The sequence below is a fragment of the Helicoverpa zea genome, chromosome 5 (assembly GCF_022581195.2).
Source record: "Helicoverpa zea isolate HzStark_Cry1AcR chromosome 5, ilHelZeax1.1, whole genome shotgun sequence".
Classification (NCBI taxonomy): Eukaryota; Metazoa; Arthropoda; class Insecta; order Lepidoptera; family Noctuidae; genus Helicoverpa; species Helicoverpa zea.
The window spans coordinates 755,501-770,206 of NC_061456.1; the positions used below are offsets into that span (position 1 = coordinate 755,501).

The 14,706-nt window shown below is 34.0% G+C and overlaps 1 protein-coding gene across 1 annotated transcript in view; it reads right to left on the reverse strand.

Annotated features, from left to right (window-relative positions):
- Window positions 1-14,706, reverse strand: part of LOC124630480 (QRFP-like peptide receptor) — a 148,492-nt gene that overhangs the window by 20,778 nt on the left and 113,008 nt on the right. The gene's annotated exons all lie outside the window — the stretch shown is intronic.

Here is a 14,706-nt window from a genome sequence, read left to right on the forward strand (position 1 = left end):
GTTTCTTCAGTTTTTACAAATTAATTCCAGAATACGAAGAAAGTACAAAGATAAATACTAATTTATTTTTTTATTTCGTAGTAAAAGACTTTGGTTCATTATATTTATCAAAAAATGCAAAAACTACTCAACCGATTTTTAAGCCTTTCAGTGTTGGAATATTATACTCTTCCCGAGTAACATAGGTTATATTTTATGCCGATACGGGCAGTAGTTCCCTCGGGACGTGGGTGAAACCGCGGAAAAACGGCTAGTTTTAAATTAAATATAAATACTTCGTCACCGTTTTAAAGTTCATACTTTATAAATTGTACATTTAATCGTTTCGTAGCTTTATCCGTTTATTGATTGTGACCTGAAAACCTTTAGCTTTCAATCATTAAGCGTTTAATTAGTCAGCTATAAAATACTTTGAGTATTAAATTATTTGACATCAAAGTGACCCCAATTTATCTGTTTATTTACCTACAATTTCTGTATAAAATACTGGGTTTGCTTTTGATCTAAATATTTTAGGTAAAGATACTCGTACGGGTTAGATAATTCAATTGATTACGATGTATGTGTTACGAATAAAACCTAGTAGTTAATTTTGACAAAGTTTTAAATAAATTCTCAATCTCTCATCTTCAACTTAAACTTTACGTAGGTATACATACTTTTATAACCCTGTAACACACACACGCACACACACACAGGGTTTACAGGGTTGAGAATTCATCAGAATATTAGTGTTTGTTACTAGTTACCTACAATTTTTTTTTTCTATTGTGCTATAGTATATAGTTATCTCCTATGTTTTTTTCTAATCTAATAGTTTTTTCTATGCAGTATATACTCATGTGATATTTCATTTTAGACGCCAGTAGATACGGCTTGGAACTGTGTATGAAATACAGTTTTCTTGATAAGTTTATTTTCCACAAAATCATGACAAACAAACCAAAAACTCCACCGGGACAAATGCAGCATTTTACCTTAAAACTTAAAGCCTAATGCGGCCATATAACGCAAGCACCCTCATAGTTTTGACCTCAAAGCCGCTGACTCTTAAGTTAAGGTCGTTAACAGAGTATAATCACTTGGAATCCTGCCCATACACTAAGCGACTACACGATTTAGCCGTAACCGACACTACGGTATTGCGGCCTCTATCGATTGAGAACACCCCTTATATGAGATCTTGTATAAACATCAGCCCGTTTAAACGGAAAGATCTGCTTTTGTAAATAGGCAAAGAAGTAGGATGAGTGGGTGGGAAAAATTGGGTTAAATGTTTGTTTCCTATGAAAATAAAGAATAAGTAGAATATTTTTTTAGTTACATAGTAGTTGGAGCTTATAAAAATAATCGAGAAATCATTGTGCAAACCCATACCTAACTATTTATATTTAACCAATCTGATTTATTTTACCAACATAATACATATATATAATTTTACATGTATGCATTATAATTATTTGTACGATATTCTCTATTTCATAAAATAAACCATTAAACAAAAGTCACCCCAAATACATAAAAAATCTTACCGAAGTAATTAAATTGTTTTGTGTAATGCTTAGGCATAATAATTTGTGCAATGCAAACCGTTCATATAGACATAATAGAAATTAATCGTAATTAATCAAATATGTTCATTGTTTGTGGAATTAAACAACAATGCTTTCACGGGCGATAATATAATTAATGATTCGATTAATTAATGGTTTGCTATAAAACCGCTTAATCCATACACACAACTATTTTATTTGGGCAAGTGCATTGGCATTCAAAAAATCTTTCTACGAAATTAACCTATTCGGCTCCCTTTCTTAATTTTACCTGATTTATTTTATCTTGTAGCGGTACTACAACTGTTAACACCGCCATCTACACAGTCGCCGACGCAACTCTCAAACAAGAATCCTGCATCGCACATGCAGTGTTCGCGCGCACATTAATACGCGTAGATCACCCCGACAACAACTGTCGGGCAGTAGCCCGCCGGGCAAAAACACCTGTCCGGTCGGAGGATCCTCCCTTTAGTGCGAGGTATGATGAGCTTTACTCTCTGCTCTCATACCTCCACAATCTCATTTTATAGACAACTAGCTGTTTTCCCGCGGTTTTAACCGCGTCCCGTGGGAACTACAACTCGTACTAGGATAAAATATTGAGCGTAACCTTCCAACTGAAAGAGGTTCAAATCGAGTCAGTCGTTTCGGAGCCTTTAGGGTACAATATTTTTTTTTTTACTCGTTATTCTGTTAGACGGAACCCTTCGTGCGCAATTCTTTCAATTATAACTTATGTTAAAAAATATTTCACAATAATCATAAAATATCACGACGTTCGTCGTTCACTAACCCTTCATTAAGCACGTTACTTCGTGACACGCGTTACGCGTAACTCATATCTCGCCATTGACTTTTATACCCAGGCGTGGGAGGGTTACACTGCACGCTGAAATGCCCTTTCAGAAACACTACACACAACTAGTTTACGAGGTTAGGGCTGTAAAAACGTCACATTATTAATGAAACATTGACCCTTTTTCATGCTTAGTTTTTTAATGGGAGTTTGTTTTGTTGGCTTTTCAACGTACACGTGGCACGTTTGACGTGATAAAAATAAACTAGGGAATAAGATGATATGTACTGCAAACCTCTCCTACCTCTTTATGCTGTGCCCTACCGGGTCCATATTGTTTCTAATATATTGTTTAAACTTTATTAAAATATGCTAGCATATGTAATATAGGTGGTATTTATGCATATCCTAGCTAAAAGAATTGAGTATTGACGTTTGAGTCATTGGGAATGTGTCCCGATTTCCGCTATGTAGGGTAACTGAATATTATTGTTCTGCGTTTCACTAAATGTGTATGCAATATTAATTAAATTTAGAATCCATGGCTATACTAAGTAGGTAAGTAAAAAAATTTAAGATGAATTTTCTTGACGTTCTTAAAACTTTAATTGCAAACACAGTTTTCACAATCTACTTGAATCATTATTCATTTCTTACTTGTGGTATTTTAAGAGTATAGTCACGACAGAAAGTGGCATTTATTTAATCTAGCCGTCACTTTAAATTAATTCCATATATATGCTTGAAAATTTAATTAGATAAATGTTTTATCTGCGAATCTTGTCAGCGGCACCGATATTTGCAGCATGAAATAAAAATGGATTTTTAATTTAAAGAAGATCATATTCTTTTCAACTTGTAATTACATTTTTAAAGTAGATTCCAAAAGATAAGAAAACACTTTAAAATTCTGACTTCGACGTTTTTTCACAAACTATTTACAGTCAAATGAGAGAAAGGTATTCACATCAATTTGTCATTGGTGCATGAAATGAAATCGCGTGACACTACAAAAATGCTTCGATTAGTTTTTTTTTTTTTTATAAACGAAGTCCAGGATTTCTGTGCATTGGCCGAAAATTAATATTAAAGTGTTTGATTTGCGAGTGAAGTTGTGCGCTTGTTCATAGCCGTGTTGTTTATTATTTTTGCTCTTCAAACACGCTGATTGGATCCTACTTGAAACTTTTGATAAGTCGGAACAAGGAACGGTATTTTCTGAATTGAACGAAAAATAAAGACTTGTTCAGTGCGCGTTAACTTTATATAAATACAAAAAGAGGTCTATAAAGTTTTCACGCCCTATTGCGTGCTTATCTAAGAAGACTATAAGGAAAATATTTAGTTCGTTGAATATATGCCGCAGTAAGGAACTCAATTCCAAAAATATTAGAATTATAGAATAGCATTAAAAGCCTGAGGTGATATCTAATTTCCACACATTACCAAAATACATTACAACATTTTCCGCACAATTATCCTCAACACAAGACTAAGTACTGAGTAAATTCATTTCTACTTACAGACATAAGCTGTATATAACTCGTAACAGTTGTTTGGGGACCTCACACACTGTAGGTTCTCATCACGGAGGAAGGAAAGATAGCAGAGATGCCATGAGGAAGGTCAGGCGCCCTCTTGTAGGTCAAAGTAACATACGGCAGGGGTGATCAGTTACTAGGTCCCTTGTTAAATAAAAAAATCTGAAAATTCTGTCAAAAATTGGTGTTGATTTTTTGGTGATTTTAGTTTGAAAATAATGGATTCAATGGAAGGCGGGTAAAGGCGGAGCTAGTAACGTTCCTCGTCCCCGTGCATCCGCATTGTAGAGCGCTACTTTTTAGGAGATTTTGCATTATGACATCTCCACTAGTCATTTTGTTCTCCATGCTCCACATATTTATAATCACATCATGCGCATTCTTCCTGAATTATATTCACAACGGCAACCTAATCCCGTATGCAATAAGGTTATATATTATTCCTTACCCAAGATCCCAGTATGCTAATAAAATTCGCAAAGAAAAAGTTTTTCTTCGCTTATTTCTTTGAGGAAGTTGTTTTAATCTTAGATAGGTTTAACCGCACTGGAGCTTGTCATACACAGGGTTTAGTGTGCTTATGACCGGGTATATAACTTTGGAGAATACGAAGTTGGTCTAGAATGGTCAAAGGGGAAAATGTCTGGACAATAATAAACTCACGTCTTTTTCTTAAGATACCGGCATTGTATTGACGTGTAAAATCAAGCTGCACAGCTTTTATGAAATGGTTATAGAAAATAGGGTTAGTGACTCAGATTATGTTAGCCAAAAAAATGTTCTGGATATTGCTTTTTTATCATTCAAAATACATTCTTTTTTGGTACGAATATAAACACTTAAAATAGACACTCACATTGAATGATATTTGGCTATTATCAAGTGTAGTTCATCCATATTTCGTATAGTAAATTATAACCTTTTTTCCTTTGAGGACAACAATAAAGAATCCTGATAGGATCCTTACGTAACTCTCGATAACGAGTTTCTACGCACCTGACTTTTGTGGTGATTAGTGTAGGTGACGATTATCATCAATGACGTCAGCAATATAGCACTATTGTATATAAGAAGAATAACTGTAACTGATTTATTGTGAAACTTAATAAGAACTGACTTATGTTTCTACTATCTAAACATACTGAAATATGGCCAGAAGTAGAGAGATTGAACGTTTTATAACACTAGGTTTAAACAATGACTAGACCTAATAACCAAAGTTCAAAAGCTATCAAGAAACAACGAATGTACTCGTATGTATTATGTAGTGATCAAACAAGCAAACTGGTCTAATAACTGTCTAGGAACCCGACAAATACACAGACTGTCTGAACTTAGGTTAATATTCTGAATGAAGATACCAAATATCAATAAAACATGGAATCATGTACAGAAACTGTACCTACTTGATTATATAGATCTGCGTGACTGTACAATATACAATGATCTATAATCATGTAATAATTTATGTAATGTTACGAGTACTTTCAAAATCCAAAATATAACTCGTCATTTAGGCTTAGACAGGCGAGTAATTTTAGGGTAGAACGGATTTTTCTAATCTAATATGTAAATGTCAAGATTTCCGTTTTTGTTGACCGTAAAAACAGTACAGTTGGAAATCAATCATGTGTTTTTATCACTGAATTATGTAAGATTACTATAGTGGAGAGTTGTAAGGTTATTTTTACCGAAATAGAGCGTAAAATATAGAATAGAGAGTAAAACCAGGCCCGCCGTAAGCGGGCGTGCAGCGCGTGCACAGCACGCGGGCGGCACGTCCTAGGGGGCGGCAAATCTAGCGAGTTATCACGTAATATTTAAAAAATACAATATCTTTTTACTAATGATTTGATTTCAATATTTCCGAACTCAGCAATAGCGCTAAGAATATTACTTATACTGCCGGTTTCAGTTAGGTACATCTGTTGAAAGGACATTTTCAAAATTAAAGATTCTTAAAAACGATTTAAGATCAACCAGTGGCGTAGCGTGGGGCAAATGCTATTTAGGGGGCGGCAAAATTAAACCAATAAAATTTCGGAAAAAGCCGCCCTAGCTTTGGTCGTCTCCTATCAATTTTGACTGTTTCACCCTTTGCATCCCCAAAAAAATTCGCGCTCGCTGCGCTCGCGGCTCCATGTCAGATATCGCATTTTATCTTTGTTTAATTGTTGAGGCATTCAATTCCGAATAAACATTTTTCGCGCACGTCCGTTATGGCTTTTTATGATATGTTCACTTCATGAAAACTCTAAGGAAAAAAACGCGCTCGCTTCGCTCGCGGCTTTTGCACTTCACTTCTGTGCATATCTTACTTTTTGACTTTGCTTTGTTAATTTACAGTGATTTTTATTTGTTTTGTGTCCTTTAAAAATAAAAATTTCGCGCTCGCTCCGCTTGCGCTTGCTTACATATGGAAAGTGTCTTATAATTTTTCAACGGGAAACCCACCAAATAACGTATTTTACTGACTTTAAACATTGTTATAGATATTTAAGTGCGTTAGTTTAAGTTAATCACAATCTTTCAATACATAGGGGCCACTTGGGTAATGATTGCACTGCATTGATGCCCTAAGCAATTGCTTAGTTTGCTTATGGGCTAACCCAGGACTGCTTAGGTTACTCTGAACATTTCAAGTAAATAAAAAGTTATGTGTAATGTATGTTATGTATTGCAATAGTTATTTATCCAAAAGTAGGTGGGTTTTCTGCAATCAGAGCGGTGCATGTACATATTTTTTTCTGTTGGACAAGTAAGATGGATATGAATGGGCGGGGGGGGGGGGGGTCCGGACCACCTGGATCCGCCCCCCCCCCCTTATATATTTTTTGACAAAACGTATGTAGTCGTAGGGCGGCATAATCAGTTTTGCACGCGGGCGAACAAACAGCTAGCGGCGGGCCTGAGTAAAACGACGTTTTTTGACTAAAAGAGGAAAGTGAATCTTCAGTACTACCTGTAGTTGTATTTGTACATTTAAAGTTTTGTTAACTTTGTCTTTTTAGTAAGCAATGCAGGATTTTCTTGTACATTCTTCATTGTAATCTTTACTTATTTACTATGTACTTTTGCCATCAATTCCACGCTTTATTGTTTTATTTAAACGGTAAAATTACCTTGAATTGGGATCGGTTAGCCGTCAGCATTTATCCCCGGATTATGTAACATTTAGCTAACCAAAAGATATAGCATTAAATTCGCTAGTTCACATTTTATCCGGCACCCGGACAACTTGCCTCACTTCAGCCGATTCAGCAATAAATTGTAAAAGTTCGACCAAATTTTGTACTGAAAATATTTAGTGCTACAATATTTTCTGTTGGGAACAAGTTATGTAAAGAATAAATGTTATAGCAGCTTTTTGGCCTAAATTATGTGTTCACAAGTTTTTTAGTAACCTCATATTTTTATTCGCGTTTTTGGCATATATTCAGAGAATAATACTTAATATACTCAATCCTTAATTACCCTGTTAACATAAAACCTTTTAAGAGCCTACTAAATAAATTAGGCTGTTGTTTCACGAAGTTTTAATAAGGCTGACATTTTCAATACGTAATTATATTTGGCTTTGTTTCGGCAAGTTTATCTTAGAGGCATATAAAATTAAGTAGTATTGCTAAGCCTAAGTGCTAAGTACCCTAACTAAGGAGGCTTATCTTCGTCTATTTTGGTTTAGAATTTGGATTTGAAATCTCTTACGTGTATAGTAATCTAATGGTTAAGAAGCAATAGCAATTGTATTAGATAGTCATACACAGTTCATTTGTATTTTAATTACGTGAATTTGTATTTAATTGTCTTTCTACTCCGTTGCATTTGTCTAAAGTTACCTAATTAAACTAAAGTATGTTTGAAATCCTAACGTATCAGATTCAAATAGGAGCCAAAGATGCTATGTAGACATGGTTGTTTTTATGTCTTTTTGTATTGAGTAATCTTAGGAAAAGAGCCTGCACTAATAATAAGGGAAAATTATATACTTACCGCTGTATTTATAGAAAACTTTCCAGTATTATTAAGTTACTTTCTTGCAGAATAATATTCTAGCGGGAAAAAACCTTAACATAATACAACGCAGTCCATATTATTTCTGCACATAAGACGCGAAAGTTTTGCAAGCAGACAATTCAATAGCCAGATGTTACAAAGAGGGTGCGAAAACACTCGGAACCATCTGTAAGTATATGTTTGTATGTGGTATGTATTGTGGGTCCATATGTAGCGTGTGACGGCAGAAATTGAATGACAATGTGAAATGTATGGTGTTCCGTGTATTTATTCTATGATAATATTTATATCTCTGGACAAAAATGTATCTTTGGTAAATACATTTTAGCTGGTAGCTAGAAGGTGCAACATGAGTATATAGATTTCCAAACGGCGTCCTAATCAGAAGAGTGACAATCGTTATATTGTACTCTATTATGTCGGTTAAAAATTGAAAATTGTTTATTTGAAAGTTTCAGTGTACTAAAACGTATGCAACAATATATCGAGTGCCAAAAATGGTGATCCATTACACGAACACGAGCACTATAAGTCAAAATATCACAATACCGGTTTAATAAAACTGTTTTATTTTACTTTCTGTCAACACAGAACATATTCGCTTAGCTTTAAAACATAGAGGTTACATACATCTTCTGGTTTACCCAAGTTACCAAAAAGGTTGGAACACAAAACAAGATCTTATTATCTGCGTAATCTCACCGAGTGAACCCGGGCTTATGAATAAATCTCTTAACAAAAACTGGGGAAGACGTGTGATTGTATTACAATTTGTTTTAGAAGTAACACATACACAACAAACTTGTTAAAATGTATGTTTCAAGGGAATAAATAATTGTAAGTGGCTTCAAAAAGTTAAGTATGTGAATCCATTTGGAAGTTTTAAGAGACCGGTGACAAGCTAAAAATAGACGTCTGGTACGTGTGAAGCTTATTTAGATTTAAAATAGAATAATGTTAAAATTATTCGACAGGAAATGTTATTAAATATTGAAAATGAGAAACCTTTCTTGCTTTTTAAAATACCCATTAGCGTTGAAATTATGAAAAAAATCGGCCTGTAATTTAATCGTTTTCAGGTGCGCGAATTACTTCTCTCATAATTCAGGCATAATAATTAAGAAAACCAGTTTTTCTACATCTATTTATATAGCGGTATAAGGTAGCTTAGCTTTAAGTTAAAAAACCCATATTATGCTACCTAATTTAATGAAAGAATTAGACTCATTCATCAGGTTCCCTAAAGTTAGGTTCGAGTCTGAATATAATCCTAATTGGCTACTGACTCTGCGTTACTTAAATACAGGGGTTCTGCAAAACGTGAAATGATACCAATGTTTGAATAAATCATTACTTGCTATAGAATCCGATACCCCAATCAACATGAGGGGAATAAATTGACATTACTGTGTCTTTCGAATTTTTCTTCTGTAAATAATTTTAGATATAAAAGTAAGCTACTCCCACGATACTTCCTGCTTTATCTATCTCGTCAAAATCAGTCAGTTTATCGGTTTGGGAACAAACAAACATTTGATACTTTCCTTTTTGTTGCAATTATTTAACGAACAAAAGATGAAAACTTGGAAACAAATAGACAGCCATGCTTAAAATCTGTATATATTTACTCAAATTCCTTTCTGAGATTGGTGAATGGTGATTATATTGAATTGAACGAGTGGGCGTTTATACAAAATCTTGGTATTCTTGCAATTTGTTTTATCGTTTGTTGAGCTTCCCAGATGTCAAAGTTTGTGTTGTTTGCAAATATAATATTATTGAGCTGATTACTCAATGGCCTGCCCATTGCCACTTCAACTTGCTAATCCGGTGGGCTATATCGGTGACTTTGGTTCGTCTACGGATCGAGAGAGACCACGGACTAGCAAGCGCAGCGTAGGACGTCCACCAACGAGGTGGACAGACGACCTTATAAAGGTCGCCGGAAGACGCTGGACGCAGGTCGCTTCCAACAGGTATCTGTGGAGATTAAAGGGGGAGGCCTATGTTAAGCAGTGGACGTCCTATGGCTGAGATGATGATGATGATGATGATGATGATGATGATTACTCAATGAAACCAAATCTCTAAAGACGTCGAGAAAGGTCATGTTTTTGATAGAGAATGCTGTATTTTTTTTTTGGGAACTTTATATTTATAGAATCGCAACATTTGGTTATTTAATGAAATAATTATGTTTTTTCTTAGAACTACTGGCAGTAGATTCATTTTAAATGGCCTGAATGGAAAATGGTGCTAAAGTTGTGTTTCGTGAAAACCGATTACATACATATTTTAAAAACATAACGTTTACTCATACTCAAATTAAATACAGTACTGCCTCAGTAAATTAAAAACGTCCCAACCAGTAGAATAGACAGCTGAAATAAGGCGCAAAGAAACAGTCACTCGGCGTAAAAAACTAGCCTTTCAGCGAGATGAAATTACAAAATCTTTGAGAACAAACTACTTTCATTTCGTTTATGTAATCAGACTTATGTCATTCCTAAACCCACCACACGTTTTTGTACATAGTAGAAATGGAAAAAGAAATAATAGGTACACAGGTTTTTAGACTATATTTAAATGTGACTAAGAATTTATGAAAACTTTTAGACGTTCGTTATTAAAATAACTTCTTGCTAAAAATTCTACCCTTATTTTTATCCTGACAAAGTAAAAATGTAGAATGAACTCAGGATGAAAATTCTAATAGTGTATTATTTTACTCCTGTAATCTTATCTTCCCAAGAGAGTACAAACCGAGTTTATCTCAAATTCAAGGTAGAAATATATTTTAAATTACTCACGAGAGTTAGTTAATATTCGACTATTAAAATGATAAATTAGATAATAGATTTGGCTATTTACTTAAGTAAAAAGGGGATTCAAAAACTATTATGTAGCTTTTATTTTAGCGCAAATAATACTTTCAATAGGTATGACAAAAAGTGGGATTACTTACTCTTTATAAAAATAATAAAGGCACTATAGTTCGGCCATTCAGAGAATGCGTTCCTGACACGTCGCGATTGAACTGACGACGTAATAACATTCATTGATTATTGATATAATAATGTTGTTTTAATGCTCCTCAATTGTTAAAACGGTAAACAACCAGCAAAAATATTTTTATCGTAACTGCAACGCCATTGCAAAGTTACGTCGTCAGTTCAATCGCGACGTGTCAGGAACGCATTCTCTGAATGGCCGAACTATAGTTAGCTAGTTTTTTTAAATTCAAGTAAGTAAGTAAAATTTAATTCCTTTGTTAAAGCAGTCTATGATGAATTTAAATAGTTTTACAATCTACATTTAAAAACCTGAAGCAAAACTTTTGAGCAGAAATTTTGAATTCATGAAATTGTTTTATAAAGAATCGAAGTTTTTATATTATTATACCACAGTTGAATATCAACGAACTATAAGAAACGTTACGTTTATAATTTAAATATTAATTTTGCTGAACCGCAGACAAAGTTTGGAACTTACAGAAGCCCCAAAAATTTCAAACATTGCAAAGTTTTTAACAACTTTACAATAAATCATGAAACGTTGGAATTGAAACAATACAGAGGAAAAGCACCTACTTTATTTTCAAATTGATTTATGGGTGAAAAATGTCACTGAGTACTTAGAGCAAGAGTGGGGAAAGTTTTATAATTTATGTGTTTTAATTAATATTTAAAGAGCTACTTGATTATGTGTTTGCCCATAGCCACGCGTATAATATGTTAAATATCGAATTAATCTGTTTTTATATAATTATTCAGTTAATATAAAATACAAAGAAAAACTTTTTTATGACGGTAGAAGCTTTTATTTTAAAGTTATCGTCACCACTCAAAATACTCTGCCAATGACAATATTGTTTCACATTTGAAAACAACTTTAGAATTACTATGTTTCCGCGGTATTTCCCTCTTTTGTAGTGAGTTAGTGTTAGAGTGAAGTAAGTTTTAGTTCAGTGGCGATCTCAGTGGCGTGCACTTGGAGAGGCCTATGTCCAGCAGTGGACTGCGATAGGCTGATGATGATGATGAAGTTTTAGTTTTTTGTTTGTGGTTGTGTGACTCCAAAATGATGTTTATCCTGATTCCAGCGAGTGCGCGTTGTTCAATAAGCTTGTTATGGTTGTCTAAATTCTAAGGAGAGTTTTCCTTGTGCTTAGATTTTTCACACTATTTTTATCGACTTTAGGAAATGTTTTAATAGGTCCGTCAAAAAAGACATAAAGACAAATTATTGTTTTATGTTAAAAAGAAAAACAGGAAAAAATAGATTAAGGTAAACTATAAAAATATATACATTTACTAAAACAATATTGTATACATTGTAATTGGGATAATAATTCAAAATATTATAGACGCTTATAAGCCAGCATTTCCAAAACGTATTAAAAGTTGCACAAATAACATCACAGAGTTTTTATTTGAGATCCACTCTGAATTAGCGACTTAAATATTCCGTTTTTAATTTACCCACAAGTTACGCGGAAAATTTGGATTTTTTCCTTATCATAAAAAGATCTACTTATCTTCCGTTTCACGCTCTTTTGATGAGAGAAATCCTATGAGTTGCAAGATATCTTACAATGTGTGTATACGTATTATGTTTTTATAGTAGCTTTCGCGCCTGGTTCCGTCCGCATCCCTTGAGCTTATAACCTTTTAATCGATATTCCAAAAAGGAGAAGGTTCTGAATTTGTCGGGATCTATTTTTGGATAAATATATGAAAAATAGGAATCATCACTCTAAGTATCGAGAGGCATGGAGACGAGATGGGGAGGCCTTTGCCCAGCTATCTATCTATTACAGCCTTTTTATCGTCCCACTGCTGGGCACAGGCCTCCTCTCACACGGAGAAGGATTGAGCATTAAACACCACGCTTGCTCAATGCGGGTTGATGATTTCAGACTGTATAGTCCAGGTTTCCTCGAGATGTTTGCCTTCACCTTTTTATCAGCCATTGGTGTCTAAGATTTACTTCGAAAGTACATACAAACTTAGAAAAGTTGCATTGGTACTTGCCTGATCCAGAATCGAACCCGCGCCCTCATACTTGAGAGGTTGGTTCTTTACCCACTAGGCCACCACGACTTGCCCAGCAGTGGGACAATAAAGGCTAAGAGAAAATGAATCGGTTTTAAGTAGGACCATTTCCAAGATTAGCGCGTTCATACAAACAAACCATTTATCTTTATGACACATTTTATTAGCATATCACGACTTGCTATTTCACGTGAAGTCATGCGCGTTATGACAAAAATTGTTGGCACCCGGAAAAGCAATATGACATTTTTAATCCTGACATACGTGAGTACATTATAATTCGTATTTCATTTTCTTTTACATTTAGGGAAAGGAAAAAAATATTCTTTATAAATAATATGTGCAAATAAACAATATGAGTATTATCTTTTATCACGACTCAGTTAAGAAACTAGTTTAGAGTTTGCAAAGAAATTAGCAGATAAAGTTTCTGTCTGATTTATAATTTCAGAAAGATTTCGATTACAGGCTTGTATTTCGTAGAATCACGTATAGTAAAGTTGTAATTTGAGAGTATCTTCCACTTGGGAAACATTCATCAATTCTGAATTGATTGTTAGTTTCACGTTGACGTAGGGTTTCGTTGTTTTCGACATATACCTTGAACTTTCCCGTAATTTTACATTTGACTTAATCAGGGGCCAAAAGTTAATAGGTATTTTTATCTTTTTAAATACTAGATTCTTGTTTTATGGCATATATTTATCTTTAGAAAACCTTGAACACTGATTCTGAAAGGTTGAAAGGAATTCTGGCTTAGTACTTATTATATGGTTCTCTTGTTCTCCGTTCATAAGACGATATCCTTGACATGATACAAACAAGTGGTTTTCATCCTCTCTGATATTAGTTTCGTGAACCTTGTAAAGTTGTTAATCCTTTAATATTTCAATGACATAGATGTCAAATGACGTGGGTGAAGCAGTAACAGACATGTCTCTGAGGTTTTATTAAGGAACATAGTACTAATAATGCTTGTAAGAATGTATTTGTTTTTGTGTATAAGGATGTAAAGTTTTGTATTTTGTGATTTTAGACTTTTTACAGTATGTTTCACTATTTAACTAAAACGATAACCGAACCATGATCAATTATCAAATCACCAATTTGACCAATGGGCGGCAATTATTTTTATTTTTATTTTATTTTATTTTATTTATTTGGAAAAAAAAACAGTGACACATTACATTTTGACATGATATAGGTAAATACAAGCAATTATGAACAAATGTGTTACCAACGACATTTTCCACAAAATACATTAAACAGGCTTATTTGCTAACAGTTATTAAAAAATATGAACCTAAAAGCTATACTATACTATACTTATAGATAAAAAATACTGGTTTTTATTGACTAACTGTCTTCTTTATAATATTTTTGAATTGACTGGCCGATAGACAAAACATATCAACATGCGGGAAGTACTTGTTGTAATTGCCAGTAAGTCGACGCAAAGGTGCGCGCAAACCTGCGTTACTTCGACAAGAGGTAACAGCAAAGGGTGGCCGCGTACGAACCTTACGGTGTACAGTCGTTCTAGGCACAATATAACAGATTTTGTTCCGAATATCGATACAATCATAAACATTATTACACAAATCATACAAAAATACAGTCTCTAGAAGAGTACGTCTCGACTTCAAGTCAAGCAATTCATACTTTCTACGTAATTGATCGTATGACACTGTTGTGTGAAAACAACGATAATGCATGGCTTTTATAAATTTTTTTTGGACGTT